Source organism: Poecilia reticulata, chromosome 5, assembly GCF_904066995.2.
Source record: "Poecilia reticulata chromosome 5, P_reticulata-male-v2, whole genome shotgun sequence".
Taxonomy (NCBI): Eukaryota; Metazoa; Chordata; class Actinopteri; order Cyprinodontiformes; family Poeciliidae; genus Poecilia; species Poecilia reticulata.
The window spans coordinates 12,102,027-12,128,590 of NC_088834.1; the positions used below are offsets into that span (position 1 = coordinate 12,102,027).

A 26,564-nucleotide genomic window follows, 5' to 3' on the forward strand; every position below is an offset into this window, starting at 1 on the left:
TAATTTTGTTGCCTCACTCTCTGGTTTTATTAAATTGATAATTTATCCACTGGCACTATAAGCTGATAAACTAAATTATAGGTCAATATCTGAAGAAATGCAAAATATGTGTTTGTTTTCTAAAACTTTTCTAACTTTTGAAATGTTACTTTTTATGAGAAACAATGCGCAAGCTTTGTAAAACAGAAGAACAAAACGTTAGTTGCCTGTTGTTTTATCTTACTTACATACCTCACAAAAAGTACATTATGGACACCAGCCTCTACACTTTATAGCAATGCAGCAATCTTACAGAGGTGCCTGTAGAGAACTGCGGTTGGTGAGGATGCTGCTGCTGACTGCAGCAATGCGGTACACTACAGACACATCCTGGCTCAAGTTAGAGGGCTCAAATTTACTGCGCTAATGGGCAAAGGTGCACTTTGCAGATTAAAACTGCAGACAGAGCAAGAAAACAAAGAAAAAGGGCTGATATTGTCGAACGATGCCCTATTATCTATGTGTCACCTCAATTTTCCTTTAAAGAGAAGCAGAGCAGAACACAAACAGTTTGGGGGGATTTATAATTACTAAACTTGATCAATAGGCAGCAAGTTGAAATTTGCCTAAATAGTTAATTATTGTAAACCAAAATATGAAATTTCTAACTCTTGTTGTTTTAGATAAACAGATGGCATCTGTCAGTAAAACTTCAATAGAACAGATATAACGTCTATATGGCTTTTCAATTCTAGGTTTCAGGCCCATAATAAATTCAGCCTGCTGGGTGGAGTCTCACTGCAGCAGATGCCCACATTTCACAAAGATGATAGTGCTAAAGGTCACAGAGAGTGCTGGAAACATAACGACTGAGGAGAAAGAGCAGAGCAGATAAAATAAAAGCGGATTTTGAATGATAATCCCAATCGCAAAATACAACAATAATGTCAGTCTCATTTTTTAGATTTGCGGAAAACCAGATAGAGTAAATTTAAAGACAACACACCCAGATTCATGTGCTTTTTCATGCAGTATTTTTCATCATTTCAAAATGGTAATGATCCATTTCCTAAGCCGGGTTTTGGCCATTTTAGAGTTACCGCCTATCACAGCATTCATTGGGCAACAGGTTGGATACTCTGTCATGGGACCCTATCCAAATTTATTTAAAGCCAAAATAAATTTTTTAAAGCCCCGTTCAACAAGATGTGTGAATCATCTTTTCCCATCTTCAGAAAAAAAGAAGCTTTGTGTCTGAAACAACAAAACCAAATTTCTGACTTGATTCTGCAATGACGTAGATCACAGGTGTCAAACTCCAGTCCTGGAGGGCCACTGCCCTGCAACGTTTAGACGTGCCTCTGCTGCACCACCTGAACAGAATAATTAGGTCATTAGCAAGGCTCTGGAGAACTTATCTACACAAGAAGGTGGTAATTAAGCCATTTAATTCCAGTGTTTTGTAGCTGTGGCACATCTAAAAACTGCAGGACAGTGATCCTTGAGGACTGGAGCGAACTTACCGGAAATGCCCGATTTGGCAGGCAGCCTTTTACTATATGCAGAGTTAAGGTAATGGCCTACAATGGGGAACACACAGATTATGGCTTAAAGTCAGTAACAGGCTTCCTTCACATTAAAATACAGAAATCAAATTCCATATTTTTGTAAAATGCATAGGAACCTTTTAATTTTAACTTTAACCATGCAAATGAAGATGATCCCCAATGAAAGATACTAAAGACAGTTTTGAATGTGACATCCAAATTGTTTAGCTTTGGTTTTAAATGTCTAGTTCATTTTTCTTGGTAAATATGGTGAAAAACAAATGGTGAGAGAAGGTGGTCTGAGAGGAAAAGAGATTTGGTACCGGTCATTATAGACATTTACCTTCATAACTTCACTTAAGCTCGTCTCTCACACCTTCTATACAAAATGCAAAATTGAGTCACAAAAGGTTGCTCGCCATGCTTTCCATCCACAAATCCACCTACACCCTGCCTGACTGAATTCCCTCTTGAGACAGGGCTTACGTGAGCAAGGCAGGCAGGCAATACTGGCCTGGAAAGCAGAGCACGGTGTTGTGTATATGTTGGCAGCTGCAGAAAACACACACAGATCCGAGCAGATGGCTGTGGAAGAGAAAGACGGGCTAACAGAAGACAACTGCCGGGGATATCCTACATGAGAGATCAGTCAGTCAGAGAGAGAGCGAGAGAGAGAGACTCGAACGTAAACCCGTTTTCAGTGAGGCTGCAAAGATGATTCAAATGGAATCCCCTTATCATCTAAAGTGACATCCAAAGGATGAAAGTCAAACCCGTGTAAAGATGGAAAGCCACGCAAGGGCATCTTTTTTTTTTACTCCCCCCCCTTTCATCAGACAGACAGTTTGTGATTTCTGAAATGGCCTCCTCCATGTTAAGCTGCGGAGGTCCTTGATTACAGAACCGATCCAGGTCACTGGCTGCCAACTGAGTGGGAAAAAATAACAGCAATTTGCATAAATAAAACCTATTTATAAAAACAAACTTCTGATACAAATCCCCACACCCCTCTGGTTAAAAGACGTTAAAAGCACAACTGAGAGCTGCGCTGTCAGGAGTCATTAAACTCTCTGACAGCTGCTGTGGTTGAACACGCAGACGTCTGCAACATCTCATTGTCAAACTTTAAGCCAAGCTCATCATAAGCTGCAGAGACTGGACCCACATAGATTAGGGCTCAACTCTAAATGTAGGGCTTTATACAGGGCAGTTATAATACTTAGGATCCTAATTATATGAAAGCTCATTTTTGATCCTATTCAAGTTGTGTGTGTGTGTGTTTTTTTTGTTTTGTTTTTTTGCCAAATTCGTTAATAGTTTTTGGATTACGCACTTAAAAACATCACTGGAGCTGTATTCTTAGTTACAATTGTTTCATGTGGGTCGGTGAGTATGATATATTTATGTTTAGAAATAGTGATTTATAAACACTTGATTTTAAACTGTTCAAAATTAGGACCCAATAATATCAGAAAAACATGACGTAATAATATTGGTGAATGCAGCAATAAACACATTACATATTAAATTAATGTCAATTAAAAACTGTTGATGTCTGTCAGGTAATGAATATTCAACATTACTGAGTAGAATGATTTTGAGATATGGGATATGACAGCAGGAGACATTACCTGGTGTCAATCCTACCGTAAACTAAAGCTACAATTTAGAAAGGTCCTTCGTCTTCCTCTTTGATCAAAAAGGCAAAAGTTCTGTTTGGAGAATTTTTACCTATGAGGTTGACAAACAGAAAACGCAAAAGGATGATGGTTAGCTTTCATCCAAACTGCGCAACATACTGTTGGCTAAAAAGCAGGCTAACTCAAAAACATTAGGCGACACACTTTGAAGATCAACAGTTTTACACTGATGAAGACATGGGTATTCTTGTTACACTGTTACCGATTGGATTTGCCTGATATTTATTTGAAATAACACTTTACTTTCATATTGTCAAAGACAATTTCAAGTTTTAAATCTTTACATTATTTTAACAACTTGTCGTCAATTCTTGACTGAACCGAGTCACAGCATCTCAGTGTAGCAAATAAGATTTACATCATTGACATACAGTTGACAAATCTGTGGCAACTGCGTAATGACACTCATGACAATATGGACCAAAATGTCTGAGGAATGTTTCTGACACCTTGTTAAATCCACATTATGAAGAGTTAAGTTAGCTCTGAAGCCAAATGGAGATCTGACCCGGTACTAACAAAGTACACCTAATAAAGTACTCTGCTTGGATGAATCAGGACTTTGAATGTCAATCTTGACACCCTTATGTTCCTCGGCTAATTTGGAGTCTATCCCTAAGTTTATGAGTACAAAACACAGAGCAACTGACATGGTAATAAATTAGGTTAACAGGCTGCTTCTAAGAAGTTGCTAGGGGTCCGCACACCAACTTGGGACGTTGAAGCTGAAGAGAAGCGTTTGTTTGCACTGCAGGAAGAGAACAGGCTGCGGTGAACAAGGAGCACAGAGACGTACACTGCAGCAGAAATCTGAAACCATTTTTATGTCCATCAAAGTGCTCCACATCCGAGGGGAAAATCCTGAGAATCAAAAACAAGGAAAGAGCGATAACAGGAAGGGTTTTCATCTGATGCTGCCTTCACAGTGACTTGCTTAGTGTCTCTGAAGTGGAAGTATCAAAACAGGATTTAATTAGGTCATATTATAGTGCCAGACTGGTGTTTTTAGCATGTACTCACAGCAGTAGAAATAGCTAGGGTGGACAGTCGGACACAGAGCCCACATGCACTTCCAGACAGCAATATGCTTAAACTGAGCATCCTTGTCTCTGTTAAACTTGGAAGCCTTTTTAAATTGCAACATGAAGAAATAAAAAAAAACCCTGTAAGATCATTTTATCAACACACTCGAGGTCCTGTCCTCATAGTCTGCTCTGTATTTTTAGTAATCCTTATTCAAGTACAACTTATCACTGATTTCCACATCACTGCGTATGAAATGACACGAACACCAGCAGGCTGTACAGAGGAGTTCAATATTTAGTTCTGCACAGATGAGCAGGAAGAATTAGGGTGATCACAAAAGCAGGGACATGGACAGACTCCATGATAGCAGTTTCAGCTTATAGCTCAAATACAATACCTGCATGAACAAAACTGAGGAAATCCAAAAGTGAGTGAGGTTATAAATATTCTGAGGGGTGGAAGCTGTGTTCAATTTTAAATTACCCTTACCTGTGGCGTCTGTCTTAACTATTATCTGGTTTGTGCTCTTAGAACCACAAATCAACCTGTGGAGATTTTTATTATTTTTTTTCTTGTGATGGATCAGCGCAAAGAAGCAAATTATGAATTTGCTACTTTGGAATGGAAGAAAGAATTTTCATATATATATATATATATTTTTATTTTTTTCATCTACCACCATATGGCTACCCCTGCAAAGTAGCCAGCACAGGCTAAAGGTAACTCTGGAGGAGCTGCTGAGATCCACAGTTCAGGTCCACAAATCTAATCAAATGATGACTATTAGACTACATTCACACTGAAGGCCTTAATGCTCAATTCTGATTTTTTGTGATTTTTGTTTTTGTGCTGTCATTCATATTTTCCAAATATACACAACTTGCATGTGTTATCCTATGTGAACTGCAAACAACATAAAAGTGTCCCAGATGCGCAGTAGAGGACGCGATAACGTCACACGTAGGAAAAACGCTCAGTGTTTGCGGAAGTAAACATGAGTGGTAATGGCGAACCATATCTTGGTATTTTAAAGTTGTTGTCCCGCAGATAGATAATTTAATCCTCATTATCGTCTACCATGGTTGTTGTTTTTCTTTCTGCCTCTGCGTATCAGCATTGCAACGTTTGTTGAGTAAGAATGACATAACGGTTGGATGAATGCGAACTGGCCGTACAGTTCGCATTCATGTATCTGATATGCATCAGAGTTAGGACCACATATCCAATTGGCCGGAGTCGCATTTGTAAATACCCGATCTGTGTTGTTCAGACTGCCAAGAAAAGATCAGATGCAAGTTGCATAAAGGCAAAAATAAATAAATAAATAAAATTTGGGTCACTTCAGGCTGCAGTGTGAACATAGTGTTAGTGTTGCAATCCACAAATCTGGCCTTTTGGAGAAGAGTGGCAGGAAGAAAGTCACAAGAACTCCTGTTTGCAGTTTGCTATAAGCCATGTAAGGACAAACATGCAACATTTTGGAAGATGTTAAGGACAGATGAAACCATAGCTATACGCTTTGTTAATAAACAAAATAAAAATCAGGTGGCAGAAAATAAACTTTACAAATCACACTCAGCAAAGAGCAATAAAATCGCACAGGAAATTATCTTGAACATATCGATATCAGAAAAGTAAAAATAGGCCAATACTAATAACCATTGCTTTGTGACAGTGATAGAGAGGCAGCGCAGGATTGTGGGTTTTTAATTGAAGCAGAGAAACAATGTGAGCCATGTTTTCACAGCATCGAAAGGTTGGGGAAATATGTATAACATCTGTAAATATCGGTTATCGGCCATAGTTGCAATAATTAATACCAGATAGCGATACCAAATTTTCACATTGGTGCATCTCTAAAAAATTGTTAAAGCATATTTGACTGTTTATCTGAATGCAACACAATGACTGAACACTGACACACATGAATTACCCCCAACGTAAGGAGCACACAACAGATCCATAAGTGCTCAGAGGAAGAAGGATTCTTGAGTTACATTACCACTAACAAGGGATTTATGTCCCAGAAACTAAACAAGTCTTCCTTAAATAAAAAAAAAGAAATCACAAAGAAAAGACCTCATCTGAAAAAAACAAAAGTACAACTGTTGAGGTTGTTACTGAAAAATAACTGCAATGAGCATAAACAGGGACATCAAAGTTGATGGTGTTTTTTTAAGTAGCTCTCTGGAGAAGCCTATAAAGAGTTTCCAACTCATCAAATGCTTGCAGGTTTCTAATAAAACAATTACAATGGTCATTAAAAACAACTGTTCAATTATTCACCGCATTTTCTTTAATACTTCATCTTCACTCATGCGGTGCTTCATATACACCAAGTACTTCAACTTTTTGCTTTATATACAGGTTTGTTTTTCTCTGAAAGACCAGACTAAATAACTCTCCTTAACGAAGCAAACTGTCCCTCTTTTGGAAATCTATTTTCTAACCGGTGAGGAAAATGGAGCGAATACGGTCCAGAGTTTCCATTAAAAACCAGCAACAACTGCAGGAAGTGGTTGACGGCTCTTTGAACTGATCCTGAGTGGCCCCAGGAGGCGCAGGCCAGGAGTGAGAACCAAGTAAAGCACATGTTTCAGAGAGAAGAAGAAAGCAGGAAATGCTCTGGCAGTCTAAGTCTTGGATAAGAAAGATGCAGAATCATCTTCACAGAGGTGAAGGTCTACTTCCTTAAAGGAGCAGCCCGCACACCCATTGCATACATTAGAAATATTGTCCTATTCTTTTGATGCTATGATAAACCAGCCACACCGCTGACACCCCACCGTCCTGCATTCTGTTAAATGCCCAAACAGATGCTGCATGGCCAACCCACATGCTCAATGCTTTGCTTTAACAGAAACACCATTTACCAATGGTCAGAGGTTTGGTAGTGACCACTTCTAGATACTTTGTAGTAACTATGATCATGATACAAACATTTGTTTTAATTCTAATGTCTGCATCTGGGCTTTTTTCTTACTTTTTACATTCACTGTTGCATGCATGCTTAAACTAAAACCTGTTTATTTAGTCATTTTTGATTAAACTGCTTTGGTATGTGAACAAACCACTTTTTTTATTTACTGAAATACTGCTTCAGTCAAACTGTGTAAGGACATTCAGAGAGTAGAACAGCTGCTATAGTTGTGTCTGATAGATGATCTGCTGACCGGACTTCTGCATTTTGTTAAAGAACTGCATGTCTGCAAGTTATATTACTGAAATGAAGCTTGTTTTCTCAATCACGAATTACTCATTCCATTGGGTAAACTCTTTCCCAATGGTAAGAGCTTACCCAATCTCTTTAAGCCTACGTTCTCCGAGGGCATTTATTGCAGCCGAGTTGTTTCACGTCCCCATTCTGTTCGACGTCACAGCAATGCACTGATTTTTACTCGAGCCAGACAAAATAACACATTCACAAAAAAACACAAAAAACAGATTGTTAAATAGTCAGTTGTGCTGTTTGGGGATGAGCATGAAGGGCCATTCAAACCAACAAAAAGTGACTGAAGAATTGCGGTTCTTGCACTAACTAACACTTCAAACTTCTGTAGATGAGCTTTCGCACATTACGAGTCCTGCTGTTAACGTGACTGAGCACTGCACAGGAAGGAAACCCCTCCTCCATCCCCCATGAACTGTGATATCGAGGAGCTTCTGTTCAGCATTATGAAGAGCCCAGAATGGGGAACATGCTCTTGCTTTGGGCCTGAAGTGTCACTCAAAACCTCATTCAGTGGTCTACTCCGGTAACAATTGCCAAACCACCTTACTTCCCATGTGCCTGGGGGCTTTTGTCTTTGATGATTTATTAATGTGTGAATGAGCAAGTAATAAAGCATATAAATACCAACTATGAATGTTTGTATTAAATGTCCTCAGTTTAAATTCTAAATTCTTTAATGTGCTTGAATTGACTACGCTTAGTAAACATGATATCTGATGCATTTTTTTAAAATACTCTACAATATCAGAGATTGAGTACAAAAAAGTTTCATTTATTCCTCAAGCATTTGTTTTCCTGGATCATCAAAATTTACAACATGGAAAAGAAAAACACAAAATGAGAGCATTTCCCACCTAAGCCAAGGTCTTCATCTAACTTTGAAAACGAAACTAATTTTCTCCATCCACTTTGATGACATCTCCTCCATGCTGTTAATGTATCACAGTGATGTGCTGAGGCATTGTCACAAACAAATTACACACACAGTATAACCACCCACTCACTAGCACTCCTCACTCACAGAGTCCATGATACTTTGTACACTCAGTCCTGTAATACTGACAAGGACAATCTGTACAGTCAGTCACACATAGAAGAAATTGTACATTTTACAATGTATTTATGAAACAATTGTTTACTCCACATTTACAAAGTTTTGGTGGATTGTTAAAGCAGAGAAAGCAAGAGATACATTAACAAAATAGTCGTATAAGGCTCCGATTTCTTCATTTGGCATCGCCAAATATTTTTAGCACTTATTCCTTCTTGCAGGTGAACTAAATGTGTTTTTTCTTTCTATGGTGATTTTTTTTATTGTAATGGATTTTGTCTGAGTTTCAAAAGACCCAGTTATATGGCGTCTGACAAAACCTGTGATGGCTGCCCTGTAATTTACAACAAATTATTATGCGATACAATTTTAATTAATATTTGCAAGCTTAACTTTGAAAAAATATTGAAGTTTGAAAAAATATTGAGGAGTCATATTAATGCTCTAAATTATACACATCAATGATAAAACATCAACTCCTCTTTGAAAACTATATACCTGATGTTCATTTAGGAAGGCTTAATACAGGGGTGTCAAACTCCAGTCCTCGAGGGCCGGTGTCCTGCAACTTTTAGAAGTGCCTCTGCTGCACCACACCTGAATAGAATAATTAGGTCATTAGCAAGGCTCTGGAGAACTGAGGAGGTAATTAAGCCATTTGATTCAGGTGTTTTATACCTGTGGCACATCTAAAAACTGCAGGACAGCGGCCCTTCAGGACTGGAGTTTGACACCCCTGGCTTAATAGCAACAAAAATCAACACCACCTCAGTCTACTACATTAAAGACAAAAACAAAGGAATAAATAAAACAAGGCACTTCAACATCAAACTGAAGGAAGTTGAGTCTAGTAGAGTTGTTGAGAGTCTTTGCTAAGACTTAAGGTTGGCTGCTAACTTTATTTTTTGTTTAAAACTACAGTCAATATCTATTATTTTTAGTGATTTCTGCCAATTTACATGAAATGCCTTTCATCTATTTTCCACTGATAATGCCAAAAAAAATACTAGAAAAATATCAGCAAAAACATTCCAAAATGTCCTCTAGACAAAAGATCTCTGCCTTCATGTATTTCCATATCACTGTACACAAATATAAAATGTATCAACAGGGAAACAGTTATTGCATCGCACAACATGGCTCTGTTTACATTAGGGTTTTGGAGACAGACGGAGACAATGAAAGGAATGCAAAGAAAAACGCAATACTAAAAGTAAAGGTTTATACCAAGCAAAATAGGGCAATAACCTACATTTAAAATGCATTAGCTTAGCACACCATCACTCAGGCATGACAGACACTGAATTGTAAGAGATTATCACTAAATTTACCTGGAGGAGACCTGGGCATCTAGTGAGAATAAACAAAGATCAAAGTAACTGCTAGTGTATCGTCTGAGATAACTTTCTGAAATGTGCATAATAAAATGTTATATTGACAGGAGATGGTGGGCCAGGTTATACACATGCAGGTGAGGATGCATAGTTCTGATGCTGAAATGGGACCACAGCTTGTATTGTGGAGGCCGTGTGCACCTCATGACCTCCTCTGACCATCAAAGTAATGCAGGATTCTCATGCATATCAGCATTTATGCCACATGCTTTCACCCCTTTGATGTCATACATTGGTGCAGATCTGAGTCCCATAAAAGACTTGGCAAGACCAGCTCCCAAACACAGAGACCACCTGAGGACACTGCAGTTTTATAGGAACATGCTGCTCCCTGTTCTGACTGCAGAGCAGAGGCATTATTCACTTTGCTACTTCAGAGAGTGCTGTAGTCATGGGTAAAAAAAAAAAAAAAAAAAAGAGTTACTCTATATGCAAAATGCTAATTTTTCTGGGTCGTATAGAAACACTGAATAGCTTTAGATCGGTCTCTGAGTGCCTACACAGGGACTGCAGAATAAAAACACAGGAAATGGAGAAAAAAAAAAAACCTTTAACATAAATCTGGAAAAACTTAATGGACATATAGTGCCCACACACTGTCTGGATCCATCCAGGTACGCTTACACATCAAAGCAATGCATGTTTCTGTAGGAGGACAGGATGACGTCTGAAACTGCTGTTTATCTGTATCGTGCTTTTTCTAAACAAACACTCATATCCGGCTAAATAAACAGACCATGGTCCGTGCACGGTCAAGCAGAAACTTATTGCCCGATTTCCCGAAGCATAAAGGTTTAGCATCATCTATTTTATTCAGGTCTACATATATGCTTTTAGCTAGCCCACTGTCCGTGTCACAGGCAATAATTGTTGAAGTTCACCAAGTCCTCCAGGCAAAAGCGGCAAAGCTCTTGTTAGCTCTTGTTTTGATCCTGTGTGTCAGTGCAACGTGTCCAGGTGTTGTGGTGAATCAATGTGCCATCTGTACTGTTACATTAAACTGTGATGCCAACAGCTTCTATAAAGATGTGAGAAGAAAAAAAACAGCAAACACTGAATCTGCAATCTGCCCAGGGTTTGTTGTTACTATTTTATTTTATTAAAGCTGCACTTGATGCAAGCACAAAAGTGTGACCATGGCCCACAACAAGCAACTACGATTTTTCTTCATTCAGAAGTCTGTCAATAGTCAATCTGCCTGAAAATATAAACTCATCTTGCCTCATACATATCTACTAGCGAAGGTTTTATGGATTTTTTTTTTCTGCACAGCTCCTGAACTGATGTGGTCACCAAGCAAAAACAGTTAATAAGTGGCATTTTTCATATTTATTAAAATCCCGGCAGAATTGTAATCATTTATACCTCATCATTTAATATCCACCTTTTTATTAAAGGTAGGTTGTGCTGCCAGCGAATAGTTTATGTTAGTCTTTTTTTGAAGGAAATGGTTAGCAGTTTACTTTTTTTCCCCTGATTATAATCAGAAACCTGCAGACATCTTCTTAAAGCTCTGACATCTCTAAGGAAGCCTACTTGCTCCACTATTTGCAGCGACACTGTTGATCAAAGTTTAACCAGAGGCTTCAGACTGAGCCACTGGTTAAGGTGGTTTATTTCTGTGATTAGTGGATTATTTCCCATCCATTACCAACCGATGAGGAATTAAGATGAAGTGTAAAGCAAAGACAGAAGGTCTTGCACAAATGAGTAAAATCAATTAAATGTATATTGTTGCACCTCTATTCAAGACTCTCTCTTACAAAAACGAGATACATTTTTCTAAGTTGAAGAAATACAATAAATTCAAGTTATTTTCTAATGTAAATAAAACATACATCTCTTCTTGTACAAATATAATTTACATATTTGAGCTTTTTTATAGTTTGTTAATGCTAAAAGGTGAAGATAATAGATCAAAGACCTGCTAATGATCCACAATGTGGATCTAAAATGTGTACGTGCCCAAGTGTCTCCAGTGGACTGTGGCTCTGTCCCCCACAGTGCTCTCCATCTGTCTCTTAACCTGCTTTAGGTGTCTCTTGCACAACCCTTTCCAAATGGTGCATTTAGTACTTTAGGTTCCAAAATATTACCTTTTTATTTGTTACAATAAAAGTTTTCAAACACCGAAGAAAATATACACATCTCATAAAACAAAATATTTGTTCTTTGAAATAATTTAGTGATAACCATTATCGTTTTCCATCCATCCGTTTTTTTTATACCCTTGTCCCTTAGTGGGGTCAGGAGGGTTGCTGGTGCCCATCTCCAGCTAACGTTCCGGGCGAGAGGCGGGGTCACCCTGGACAGGACACCAGTCTGTCACAGGGCCACACAGAGACACACAGGACAAACAACCATGCACACACACACTCACACCTAGAGGCAATTTAGACAGACCAATTAACCTAACAGTCGTGTTTTTGGACTGTGGGAGGAAACCGGAGTACCCGGAGAAAACCCACGCATGCACAGGGAGAACATGCAAACTCCATGCAGAAAGACCGGGGCCGGGAATTGAACCCAGAACCTTCTTGCTGCAAGGCAACAGCTCTACCAACTGCACCACTGTGCAGCCTACCATTATGGTTTTAAATGTGCAAAACCATAATGGTTCTTAGCCAACATCATATGTTTTATATGAACTTCCAACTTTTTTTTTTAAAACATTAAATATTCAAGAGTTGAACGTTAATTGATGTAATGCAAAGTCTGTGCTTAACAGCTACACAACATCATATTTATATTTCACAATATTGATTTATGCTGTATCAATATCACAAAGAACTGCTAGGACTGCAGAAAATATTATCTGACAATAATTATCATGCTGGTAATAGAATTGCTAATGTTTGTTGTTTAATACTGCAGGAAATGAAAGTTTCTCTTTTTTTCGAAGAAGTAATTTAATCTGTCTTAAACTATCAAAATCACTGTTAAGGTAAGTACTTGTTATCACCACATTTTCTCACGTTATTGCATGTTTTCTTAATGCCATCCAGATCTACTGTGTACGTTTAGCTCCAATGGTTTTCACCATTTAAAAAACACGGAAGGAAACAAGAAATTAGCACAAATAAAATGGTATCAATAAAATGCAGCATATTGTAGAATTTGTTTATATGAGGAAATTTTGTAATCAATAGAAGGTTTCTCTAAATGAGAACATTTAGAGAAATCATTCTACACGACGGCATCTGAAGCAAAGAGCTAAATTATGACGTGGAATGAGAAATTTGCTTTCTGTAGCTCATATTTTTACAAAATGAACTGAAACTAGAAGCAAAAAGTGCATGTATTTTAGTGGATGTCTAATGTAAAAGTCATCATTTATGAATAAGTCATAGTAAGACAGAATTACATCAATGTAGATTATGTAAATGAAAAAGTGAGTTTAGCTTTCAGGGCGGAATTACACATTTTGCAAGGATTTTTTTTTTTTTTTTTACTCTACTTGGAAATACATAATTAATTTTACAAATAACATGTTTATAAATGACTTGAGATATACTTTTTATATTACAGATAAATACAATATAGAAATGTATTAAAATACACACCAGTCAAATTATTAAGACAGTCTTTAAATAATAAAAGGCAGAATTCAGTAAAATAACAAGAATGTGAAATTCAAAACTATAAATGGATTCAATACATCTAAGCTAAAGAAGGAAGAAAAGCTAAAGAAGCTAAAAGAATGCAAACAATAAATCAGTGTGAAGGTCACATTCCAAGTTGCTTTAGCAGGTACACTACATCACAAACTGATGACGTTGTCTTCCTCAGCAAAATAAGGTACTGCTTCATATTCCTCTTCTCTCAGAGGCAGCTGTTGAAGACATTTTGTTCTTTGAAATACTTCCGTTTTCATTTTAAAGAAGAAGAATCCTAAACACTTGCATTTAAATGAGACCAGTTTTCTTATATGGCAGAAAAACTTTAGGAAAATTGTTTTTGTTGAATATTCCGATTGATAAAGTGTAATTAACCCATATTTTCTTCACGTTTCTCCTTACCATCAACACAATATTGCAGCCCCTTTCTCTTAACTTAATGATCTTGTCCAATAAAAACATCTAGCTAATTCAAGGTGCATTCTGATCAGTCAGATTAGGAGTGAATGTGTATTGTCATGGATCTTTATCTCTTAAGTGTCTGTTTTGGTCTTGCCTTATTATGTTATAATGCCTGTTCATGAGGCATGTTTTAAAAAAACTAAAATTGTGATTTTTTTTTTTATGGTCGACTTAGACATGAATATTTCTCATTGTGTCATCTTGTGATAACAAATGACGCAAAACATATTTTGTGAACATGAGAAAACAAAAGTTAAGTGATTGTTTTATCCTTATCAAAACGTAAATGGCAGTTTTTTTATTTGTTTTTGTTTGTTTTTTTGCAGTTTCATTTTATTATTTTCTAGAAATTCAAAATGAAGCCACGGATATATGGGTTGGTTTCTTTCAATTAGTAAAAAGATAATTAGTAAAACTTCACTCTGTAAAGAAAAATTTAAATACTAACAACTATGTAATTAACTTCTAGGATGGCTTGACTTTTTCATGTTCTTTCTTTTCTGCATTTTTAAATCAAGCAGTTTATTTTTCCCTCCTGCCTTTATCTGAGAAGTGTGTGCCAAGTGAGACAGCCGTCTGCATTACAGCTCATACACAGAAGGACTGCCAGGTCTCCAACTGAGGGACAGCCTTTCAGTTTGGAGTTATTAGATTTTGTTTGCAATAGAATAAAGGGATTCACCAAACTGTGCCAGATCTTACGACAGAAAAATCAATGGGCTGTGAAGCCATCAAGCATTCCCCTAATGTTTCCGCCTATATCTAAAAGAGCTCAAAGTACTATGCAGAGTCTAACTAAAGCATAGAAGTACTAAGGTAAAATTTGTTATTCATAAAAACTAACATATTGTAGAATGAATCAGTGGAATAACTTGTACAGGGAATAGGAGTCATGGAGGTTTTCTACAGTAACCTGCAAGAAGACATACAATCATAAAATCCCACCATTCAAGTCTGAGACAACCCAGTCACAAATATTTACCCCAAACACCAACATGACCCCAATAACTCAGCTATCACCAACAGTGCAATGTCTCATAAGTCACAGGCACATGTCAACCCCAACAGTCAGCGCCAAGCCATTACTCACACATGCTACTCTGTTGCTGTAATTCACCAGGGCCGTCTGCACTCAGCTGCTGTGCATCATGATTAATGTAACTTTGTCTTTGTAGTTTAACACCTATATCACATTTGACAATCATAAGTTACTTAAGCCAATTGGAAAAACTGCAATGCATTTCATGGGGGCAACTGAAGTTGTTCAAGATTGAATTTAAAGGGAAAGCTAAACAGGATAGAAAGCCTTTTTTCTTTATCAGCACAAAGCATATAATGAATTTAGATTGTAGGTGTAAAAATGTGTGCTATCATGTGCTTCGAATAGTGTCTATGCTATATGAAGACAGCCATAAATCTACATATAATAAAATTCTGGGGGGAAAAATCACATAAGGCAAACCTTATCTTGTGACCATCTTGTGAACAGAAAGCTATTTTTATTTTGCAAACTAAATCAATACCATCCGGTGTCAAAATTAATAAAAGTATAATGTAATTAGACAATGCAACTGAGACGTGGTGCAAGGGGAAAAAAAAATGCAACGTGTTTAAATTGATGTACAATGTGTTAGCCGACAAAGGCAGAAACAGGCATGCCACATTTTGCAGAACCAAAGATTTTTTTTTTAATACAGTTTTGTAACAAGATTCAAAAACGATAAAAATGACTCACTGAACTGTTCTCATAAAGGTCAACTACAAACTTAGATGGATATTTGCTTTTCCAAAAATAAGAATAACTTTTAAGGAAGGCCTTGAGGATCAACACTGGCAGTTTACAACAGCCACATACATGAGAATAATGCACTGAGAATAATGCACTTACGATGTATTTTAATGATTAACTAAGAAATGTGTAGTGCTGAAAGGCTTCCCTGCATACAATCCTAAACCAAAGCAATAAAATGTTAACTTGAGTTTCACAGTCAAAATTAACATGTACAAGAATACAATTTGCTAAATGCAAAAACTTCCCTGCTTGATGCATAGATAAGATTAAATGCTCTCTCACTGACATTATAAAAAGCTAACTTGTTTCCCAATAGACAAACATCACTCTTATAGAACTGAGTGCAGTAAGCTGTAAAATCCTGCAACAAAGAGGACTTTTGCAAGCCATTAGAAATACACTGGTCAATAATTTCTCACCTTGGATATGGATCAGAGTTATTTATGATTAAACTTTCACTGACAAAGAATCCCAATCTGGAACAAAGTTAAAGTAATTCCAATAAATGCAAGCATATGTTTTGAAGCTCACCAGCTTTAAAGTGCATTAAGTGTCACATGGTCTATATTAGTATTTTGATTAATTACAACTAGATTTACTTACGCCTCTGATGTACATGACCCAATATTAAGAGGTTAACCTGGCAGCATCACATATTTTGTCCCATCAGGAGTTTCTGCACAATGTTTTAACATGATTCTCGAACACAAGGCTATTGTTGCTTAAAAAGTAACCATAATGTTTGTCAGTGTGGCAGCTAAAACACACATGGACTTAGTCGTTTCTCAAGGTATATCTGACTCACACAGACAAGTACAATCTTTAATAATAAACTGTCGTCTTGCACCTGCTGACCATGCTTTCATTCTGAGTAATAGGGGTAAGCTAATGTTAGCATGATTACTCTCGCTTTTGATATGAATATTTAATGTCTTGTTTCACATCATATTCCAAAACACTTTCAGTTACTTGTGTGAAAACCAACTAACAAAGCCAGTTATGTCCCTGCTTTACAAACCTTTAGCTGTGCTTTTGAGTGTTGTAAAATGGATTGACAAATGTTTCAGCTGCTCTCTGAGAAGTTATAATGACATCGCACTGAGACGCAGATACAGCAGTCAATGAAGTTTCTATCTCACAGTATCAAGGATCAGAACAGGAGATATTTGCTATCAATAAGTCATAATAGAAAGTACAGTTGTGTCTGCCGATTAAATTGGATGACGCAAACCAACATCTGCATTTTGTGCCTGTAACTGTGATAAAGCAGGTTTCATTCTAGGTTTTATATATATATTGGAATTGATCCATGGATCAATTCCTTGTATTTTGTACAGTAAAACCATAACAATGCCATAAGTACATTAATACTAGCTTAAGTTTTGAAGACAATCATTATCCATGTCACCATTTGTTTCAGCCCCAGCTTAAAGTTGGCATCCATTGAGGCTTGATGGATGCTACAGTCATATTCTGGCTCTAGCACAGAAGGCTGACTTTTTTTGTAGTCAGAGCACTCCCTGCAACAAAAAACTATTCCTCAAGTAAAAGGTGTGTCTGATAGGAGAAAACTGCAACTACACCGAAATCTGTTAAAAGTAGCTCATCCAACAGAGGGATTACTACCCGAAACAAACTAACCGGAAACTCAGATCTTTCCTGTATAGGGTTCTCTCAATTGTTCAAAAAGAAATCTACCTCTGGCCATTTACTTTAAAGAAAGCAGCACTAAAGTAGGACATTTTGTCACTCACTTCAAGCTGGCTCTGCAATCTCATGTTAGGAAGGCTTTTAGTGCATTACTATGTCTATGACCAAGTCCTTAAAAAATCATGCCACTCTAATTTGAACAAATAATTAACCAATCTGTCTTTATTGGTTTCATGCAATATGTCAATTTAATAGTTTCTGTTGAAACTGTCAAGCTGTGGGCCCAGAATGATGGGAGCACCATCAAAGAAAACTGTTATCTTTGTTTTTAGCGATTGTTGGAGCACTAGGTGTGACACCTAACCAAAGCGTTTCAGCAACATAAAGATTAAACAGCCACTATTGTCACTGTATATCATCTTGAGTGTGTTTCAAATCATTTTCTGTATTTTGTTATGGGAAGTACAGTTTCTTGTCCCGCCATCTGCTCCCTTTAGACAAAAAAAGTAGCAGGCGTTCTACTGTTTGCGCCCCGTCTTCCCTGCTCTGTCTGTCTATTGTCTTCTTTGGATGGGCTGTACTGAAGCAAAAATGTAGTTGTGCTTCTGCACAATAACAATTAAAGCATTCTGATTCCTCTGGTTCTGGTAGTCAAACATTCTGGGTCAAATAAAAAGATCGCAGCAACCTGACTAAAAGAATTTAAAACCCAAGGACACACAGACTGCAGACATTTCAAGGGAAACCCATCCGTTTTCTGCAGTACACGTGCAGCTGCCCAGCATGAGGACACAAACCAACTCTTTTTTTTTTTTTTTTGTGCTTGTTACAAAGCACTCAACAGCTTACTGCACCAAACTAAACCCCTGCAGCATACCTCTCCTGTGCTTTCTTCTTGGACCAGAGCCCATGGGCAGGCAGGCACACATCGCCGTACGGGAGAACGCACACACATGTACGAACACACACGATAACGCAGAAGCAAACACCCACACTCAAGCACACGGTTAACGTGTTTGGCCGGGCACAGATGACTGTCACAAGCTCTGGGAAAGGCAGGAAAATGTTGCTTCAGGGTGTTGCCCGCCGTGGCAACTGCAACAGATGAAACTGCAGCAGCAGCAGGACAGGTAAGTTAAAACAGAACCAAACGTTAAATAAATGTCTCTATGCATGTTTTAGCAAAACCACATCCTTCAAACTTTAGTTAGAAATGACAGCTTTTCTCCTCTTATAAATACATTTTAGAATAAGTCAAAGTCAAAAAAATGAGACAAATTGAAAAAGTCAGGAAAGAGAAAGAGTGAAATACATGCCTGCATAATAAGGTATGCAGAGAAGGTTTTCAATGCAGCAGCTGCAGCGGCAGCAGTGTTAACCGCATCAACAGCAGCTCTCAGACGGTCAGAGAGATCTGGAGAGGTTGATGCACTACCTCGCTAGCATACTGCATGACAATGTTAAACGCCGCTGCATGCAGAAGGTATGGCACTTGTTTCCAAGTAGGATCAGACAAGCGCAATCATCCCGACTCACACTAACAGAACAAAGTGAGGAGAGGGGAAAAGAGAGGGGAGAGCATGAAGAGAGAGAACGATACCAGAGACATGTAGATTCACGCCTAGCGATGATACCGTTTCAGAACCCCCTACAAAAAATAAAAATAAAAAATACACACCCACCTCAGTCTGAAGCTGATTGCTGACGCAGTGACCAGAAGGGAGGGATGGATGCAGAGCAGCAGCCAAAATCCAAGATAAAGAGCAGGAAAGCAGAGAGAAGAGGAGAGGGATGCGAGAGTGGAGACTGCGAGATCCACTGTGAACAAGATTATGCGCGAGAACAGCATGTATGTCTGACACGAGACCATGAGGCAGAACAAAAGTGCAAATAGACAGAGGGGAAACGAGAAGAGAAAGAATATAGGCGATGTATAGAAGAGACAGAAGAAACGTGCAAGCTTGGAGTCACTGAGCAGAGCAGATGAGAAAGGAAATGCCCCTCCCCTCCCTCAGCCACACACCTCCTCAAACACTTTGAGCATGTGAGTAAGCATGCATTCAGTCAGTCAGAGTCCCTGCAAATAGTTCTGCAACAATTTGTAGTGTCTTACAAAAAGAGACATTTATGCCCCTTTGAATGTTTGCTGCTCACCATTTTCATCCAGTCAGACATAGCTTAATCTATTTGTTTCATTACAACCAAAAACTTTATGCCTTTTATTGGAATTTTATGTAATGGACCAACAAGAAGTAGTACACAAGTGTAAAGTGAAAAGAAAATATGAGATTTTTATATGCGTTTACAAATAAAAATCTGAAAAGAGTGGCATGCGTTTGTATTCAGCGACCCTCGAGTCTGAAACCTCTAAATAAAATCCAGTGAGAATCATCATCATTACGCGGCAGATGTTACACACAACAAACCTACCAAGACGTGCTGACCTGTTGACCATAGAGAAGCAGCATTCAGCTTCTATGCACCACAACTCTGGAAGAAACTTCCAGAAAACTGCAAAGATGCTGAAACACTGAGTTCCTTTAAATTAAGGCTAAAATTCCACCTGTTAAAAGTTGCCTTTGACTAGGAGTAAGTGATCAACATATCTGATGTATTTTACTTGATGTTGACAATGACATTTGACAAATGGAAAGTTTATTGCTCGTTTCATAATTGGTTACTGTATTATGCGTGTATTAGCACTTTGACCTGCATTGTTGCGATACAAATAAACTTGACCTAACATGCAAGGTCAAGTTTACCCTTAATGCAAGGGTAGCATTAATCAAAACAGCAGCCAAGAGACTCCTCGTAAAAAGCTGTAAAAATAAAACCTGTTCGCAGTTTTCACAAGTTATGTAGGGGACACAGCTGAAAAGTGGAAGATGAGAACCTTTTGGCCAACATGCAAAATGCTGCATGTGCTCATCACCCTGAACACTGGAGGTGTCAGAATCATGCTGGGGAATGTTTGTTTAGCAGGGACAGGGAAGCTGATCTGAGTTGATGGGAAATATGTTTGGCTTGAAAAATAGAGCAGTTGTGGAGGAAAACCTGTTTGAAGCTGTAAAATATTTTAGACTGAGGCAAAGGTTCACCCGTCAGAAGTACTGATGTAAACATGGTTATTAGATCAAAGCACATTTCATTTGTTAGAATGGCTCAGTCAAAGTCCAAGAGCAAATCCAATTGAGATTCTGTGGTAAGACGTGTAACCTGCTGCTCACCATTTTCATCCAGTCAGACATACAGTAGCTTAATCTATTTGACCATTCAGACTGGATAAAAAGCTTTAGTTATAGGTGATAATTTGCTTGAAGATTTCTGTCTTTTAAAGAAAAGTTCCTTCCTATCCCTCATTGTCATTCTCTCATTCTTAATGATGTGAAGCTTCACATCATTAAAAATGGCAATCATATAAAAATACATTGTAACATGGCAAAATAAGAAAAAGTGAATACTTTTGCAAAGTTCTGTAAATTTAATAAACAACATTAATGTCAGATTTAGTTTGATCTCATCTCAGTTTTAGGAATCTGGATATGTTTTACTGCTCAAAATGATTATAGTTCAGAGAAGAGAGGGTTGCATGTTTTAGAAATAAAAGTTCATATAGTACATCACATAGAAGGTAAGAAACGCAAGCACACATACCTGTATGCTGAAAAGCCTTTACCACAAAATCCATCACAGATATCTTAAACCTTCATGACAGCGCACTCACAACCTCATAGAGACATCCAGAGAGACAATTACTTCTCCATGGGAATCAATACATGGATATGATATAAACTTCTGAACATCAAATCTGATTACTGTGCGACATGGTTTAAATTTTAAAGGCCGTCTTAACGACTGCAGCTTCTGAGAAGCTGGCCCCACCCAGCAAACAGTATTTGCAAGTGATGCAAACACAAATCGATCAGCTATAAAACCACGGCACTCAAAAAGCTGATAGAGGTTTAACTTAATGTTATTGCTGTTTAAACAACATTTATGAAACAGACTGCCAGAATATTTCTAAAAGGACAGCATGAATGCAGGAGCTAATCGTTACCCTTAGAATTAACAGAATGTTGATGGTCTGAGATTTTTTTTTTTCTTCTCACTTTACTGCAAAGCTTACCTGACACAAAAAAATCTCTGGAACTGCCTTGCAGTCCTCTCACGATGCCGTCTGACTGGGAAGATTTTTCTTCTGGTGTTGAATTTGAGGCAGCCGTAATTGAATGCTCCATTCCATTTGTTACATTAAGAGTGGAAAATCACCTGCCACCTACTGATGATGCCACAACACACAGAGACTTTTTCTAAATCCATATGCATCTGAAAAAACCTTTAGCAACAGGGCATGGTTTGTCATTGATATTATGGAGTGCATGAATTTGTCACATTAATTCACACATGGACCAAATATAAATGATCAAAACTAAGTAACACAAGAGCAAGTATTTTCAAAAAAAATGTCCTCCAAATTGTCTAATCTGGAACTTCACGATGATGTTGGACTGTCCAGTCCATCTTTTTGCTCCTTGTCCAGCCTTCATACAGTGCCATTTGGAAGTTTAAAAACACCATCAGTGACAAAAATATTGTGTCAATTTTGGCTTTTACCACATTTCAACCATTTTTTTCTGGATGAAATGGTTTCTACCATTTATTTCTTCCATTTCTAAGTGTCACTGATTCTGCAAACAGAACTAGCCCACCCACAGCTGAAGTGCATTTATCAGTTCTGCCTCGTCACACTGCAGCACAACATGCCCGATGCATGTCTATAGATTGAAGTGATACGCATAAAATGAAGCAGGTTTTACCTCCATAAAACCTACCAATCCAGATCTGCACAGAGATCTGCAGTGTTTGTGCTCATGCTCAGGAACCGCAGTAGTGCTGCCACTGAAGGAGAACTCTTCAGCTTGCAGTTCTGTCAGGAAAATGGGAGACAAACATCCTGTAGTGCCTGCCAGTTATAAAAACAATGACAAGGTTCTTTGGGATGTGTCAACGACAAAATTTGGTATGTCAACAACTTTTTATAGTCAATCTTAATAATTGCAGCCCTACCAGGCAAATGAAGCTGCTGTATGTGTCCCCGTCCGCAACCCTACCGAGCATTTCTGGACTATGTTCATGTCAGGAAACCAACTCGCTCAGACGAGCACTACCACTTCTCAGGATTCTAAATTGCAACCAAAAGTGACCAGAAAATTTTAGATAGAAAGTGGATCATTTCTCTGCAACCTGCTAAGAGGCATTTAACCAAGTATTAGCAGTATATATTTGAACCTGTGTGTATGATCCAGGAAGGTTTTGTATTTAAATCAAATCTGTGCTCACAATTCTTATTTTTAAAAGTGAACCAAAGTTGTTTTTTTGTATCATTCCACTTTGGAAAAAGGAATTATATCAATGAGTCATAAAAAACCCAAAATAAATCAATCTTCCATATGAAGAGCATTGGTAAACTTCTAACCGTCACTGTATGCTGTGTGTGACTAAATCAAGTGTTTGTCAGACGAATGCATAAGGAAAAGGCTGATGCACCTGTGATTGGACCAGGTGCATGCAATCCTGCTGTTTTAAACCAGCTCAGCCATTTAGGAAACACTCAGACCATCAGTTTCTGCTGCTATATAAAGAAAAAGCTTATACAGCTCTGACGACTTATTAAGCAGAGGAGAAAAAAGTGATGTCACCAGAAGAAAAATGACATTCACCCATGTCTCTAGTACTTTTCCACTCGGTAAAAATCCATCGTTTAATGCATTCCCTCTGAAGCTGCTTATGATTTTCTCTTTTAATGACATTGGCCATTCAGATTCATTGTTAAACTTTTAGGTTAAACACCAAATGCTCTACAAGACAAGTAATTTTCACATCATGGAAGACACAGAGATAGGTTTTCACCTTTAGCTTCACTCTTCTTGTTAACACAGAGTCACGATTCCTTTTTTAGCTCCTGACCCAGTAAATAAGACAGCCAAGAAAGGTATTCACAGACGCTGTCAACACATTTCAGGGACTACACTAGTTGGAGTTTTGACATCCACAAAAATAAAGTGTTTACCCTGGTGTCTGTTTTAGGCGACAGGTAATGCTGTCGTGTGCATCCACAGAACGTGTATTTTTATTGAAGACAAAATGTATGAATGATCCGGCTTTAAACCAGTCATTAATATAATGCTGGCAGTTTGACAATTTATTTCTAACAGTGGTGAAAATAAGCCAGGATCATGAGCCTTACCAGTTTTAGGTCTTTTCAGAGTGACGTACGTCAAAGACTTTAAATCTGCTCTTGAGTTCTGTTAAAGGGAACTTATTATGCAAAATGTATATGTTGCATGTTTTGTACTTAATTTTGTGTCTCTGGCTCTTAAGTATGTCAAAGCAATAAAAAAAAACACCAGCCATTTTTTGGCAATAAGTCAATGTATTTTTGGTATCTGGAAAATGAGCCATTTCAAAAACCTTCAGAATGTAACGTCACTTGTCAGACAGCACTGTCCCTCACCTAGCAACCAAGGCGAAGATCAGCCTGTCACCTAGCAAGCCAAGCGGAGCTCCGGGACATTTGGCTGCATAACGGCTGCTGGAACAGTTTTGTTGAATTGCCATGCAGAAACCACTTCTTGTTGGTTGTGCAGGAGGCTCTACTTCTGCTTTTCACGGTTGTATAAGTGCACATCTGTTTGCAGCCTTTTTTACATGAAAGAGTAAATGCTGATTTGGTGGGGCGTGGCCAGCAGCTTATTTGGTTTTAAAGCGACCCAAAATGGTTTGTTCTGAAAGGAGCTCAAATTAGGCAAAGTTGAGCAGACGCTACAAAACCTTTGTCACAATACTGTACAGTGATTTGGAAGCAGCTCTATTACCAAGAATCCGCTTTATGGTATCCTAACTTGATTTATTACAGACTTCCTACGTCTGTCAAAATTAAATAAAACAAAGAAGTCTGGACATCGACACCTGCATCACCAAGTTGGACGATGCCCCAAGAGTTCTCTTGCTCATCCTTTTGAGTAACAGGACAGCTTGCTAATTACCCAACCTCTACGAGTTTGACATTTAAGTGCAGTGTTTACTTTATGGTCTACAAATTGTTACAAACATACTGGAAGACCTACTGTGGTTCCAATATGTCAAATGAGCTATAATGTCAATACCATTCCAAAAGCAAGAGCCAAGTCAGATAATGTGTTGCTTATGATGTAACGCATGCTACTGCATGATAAAACTCCAACTGCTTGTAAAAAAAAAAAACAAACAAGTGAGCCGTTTCTGTTTTTATTGCAGACGGGCCATTGCGAGTAAGGGATCTAATCAGGAGATGCAAAACACAGCAGTCTAATTGCATCATTAGCTAAACCACTGACTCAGTCGGAGACTATAGCCTCACCCCTCCCCCAACCCACCGTCTTCTGCCCCATCCAGAAATAGGGAGCCAGGCCTCCAGCTCTTTACTGTACAGCTGCTCAAGCAGAATAATTCTAGCATGTTATGTGCAACAGCGCAAAATGTTAACGTTCCAGAAATATCCAAATGGAAAAAAAAAAAGAAAAAAAAACGCACATTAATGAGCCTGTGCTATATGTCGTCATCAAGATGGTCGTCAAGAAAGTCATATTTATGCTCACATTTTATCCAGGAAAAGATTAGTTCTTGAGCTCGGATACATAATGTAATGATGTTTCCACAACATGTAAGGCATGGTTCTGTCTGAAGTGACTAAGCTCAGCTAGCCTGAACTTTCCAGATTGTAGCCAGAAGTATTCATCACACACAGGTGCACCTTTGTAGTTTTGACATCATGCGATTTTTAACAAGAGCAATCTCTCTTGATGCCCTGAAATTGGTAAAACCACAGTGTTTTTTTAGACTTCCTGCTGTTCTGGTAGTAAAAGCCGGTAAAAGAACCAACTGACTTGCTTTCTAATTTGAATGACCCCTGCTTTCTGCAGGTCAGTTTAGCATGCCTTGAGAGAAGCGCTTCCTATCTCAACAGAGCCAGCCCAGGACCGCTCAGGGCTCGAAGCACAATTTGATCTGGGGTCTCACTTCCACTTCAATCCATCACAAAGCACCAAAAATGTCTCTTTTTAAACATCCCTATAAAATTTTATGCCAACAATTAAACTGGCGTAATCACATAAAGTGCATTTGCTTAATTTACAGATGTTTCAAATTACTTATTACACAAACCTCTGTTAAATAAGGTGAAAAGGTTGGACAAATCAGTTAAATTTATTCTGCTCTAGCATATATTGACCATTTAGTGGTTTCTGCATGCATGTGACTCCAGCACAGAGAAAAAGAAATTTTAAAAAATTATTAGTAATGTTATATTATGTCCGAGATGAAAAAATTTCCTTGAAAGGCCTCTGATTAGCGAGGTCATACTGAACCTTTTTTTTCTCTTCAATAAATGCAAAAACACAAACAACAGTTGTCTTATACCGTTTAGAAACATTTAAACCAGAAACATAATATCTCATGCACTTTTATGCAACTTAATAACACAAACAATGGACATGCTTTGAAGCATAAGGGGGATCATTGTTATTTCTTAATTTTCAGTTTAAGTCAAAACTGCCAACTCTATTGCAGTATTTTTTTCTACTGTGCTTTTTGTCAGAGAGAAAAAAAGATCTGAAAGCCAATTTTTCCAAAAAATTCAGCATCGGCCAGAAAAAATCTCATCAGTGCATCTCTACTGTTGACATTGACAATCAAGCTTATTTACTACCGAGTGATTATAGCTAATACTTTGTCAGCTCTTCGAAATACAAAGTTTGTTTTTTAATCGTCTTTAATGCAAATTTGAAGCAAATTTAAAAGCGTAGGCTCATTCTGATGTTACAGAATGTGATAAAATATTTTACAGTGTGTATGTAGCATCTAATTTTAAAGGGGCTAGAACCACATGATCAATGTCATGTTGTGATATATGTCATCACAAAGTCACTTTGTGAAATATCGCAATCACTAAGGACAGCCTGAGTTCAATGTTTGGTTGGTTTTATCATCCCATGAAAACTGCATTCAAACTCCTTGAAAATAATATATTGTGTGAGTTTGTCATATTGACTTTACTATCAATATGCACAAAGTACT

General features: G+C 37.9%; 1 protein-coding gene across 4 annotated transcripts in view; it reads right to left on the reverse strand.

The window, feature by feature from the left end:
- kcnab2a (potassium voltage-gated channel subfamily A regulatory beta subunit 2a) overlaps window positions 1–26,564 on the reverse strand; it is a 91,914-nt gene that overhangs the window by 63,630 nt on the left and 1,720 nt on the right. Inside the window, exon 1 of one of the 4 annotated variants that reach the window (XM_008408571.3) lies at window positions 19,133–19,439. The exons of 2 other annotated variants lie outside the window; for them this stretch is intronic. The gene's annotated coding sequence lies outside the window, so the exon portion shown is untranslated. Of the gene's footprint in view, window positions 1–19,050; window positions 19,069–19,132; window positions 19,440–26,564 lie in introns of those variants that run through there. One more of the 4 variants, XM_081607024.1, reaches the window with a different exon arrangement.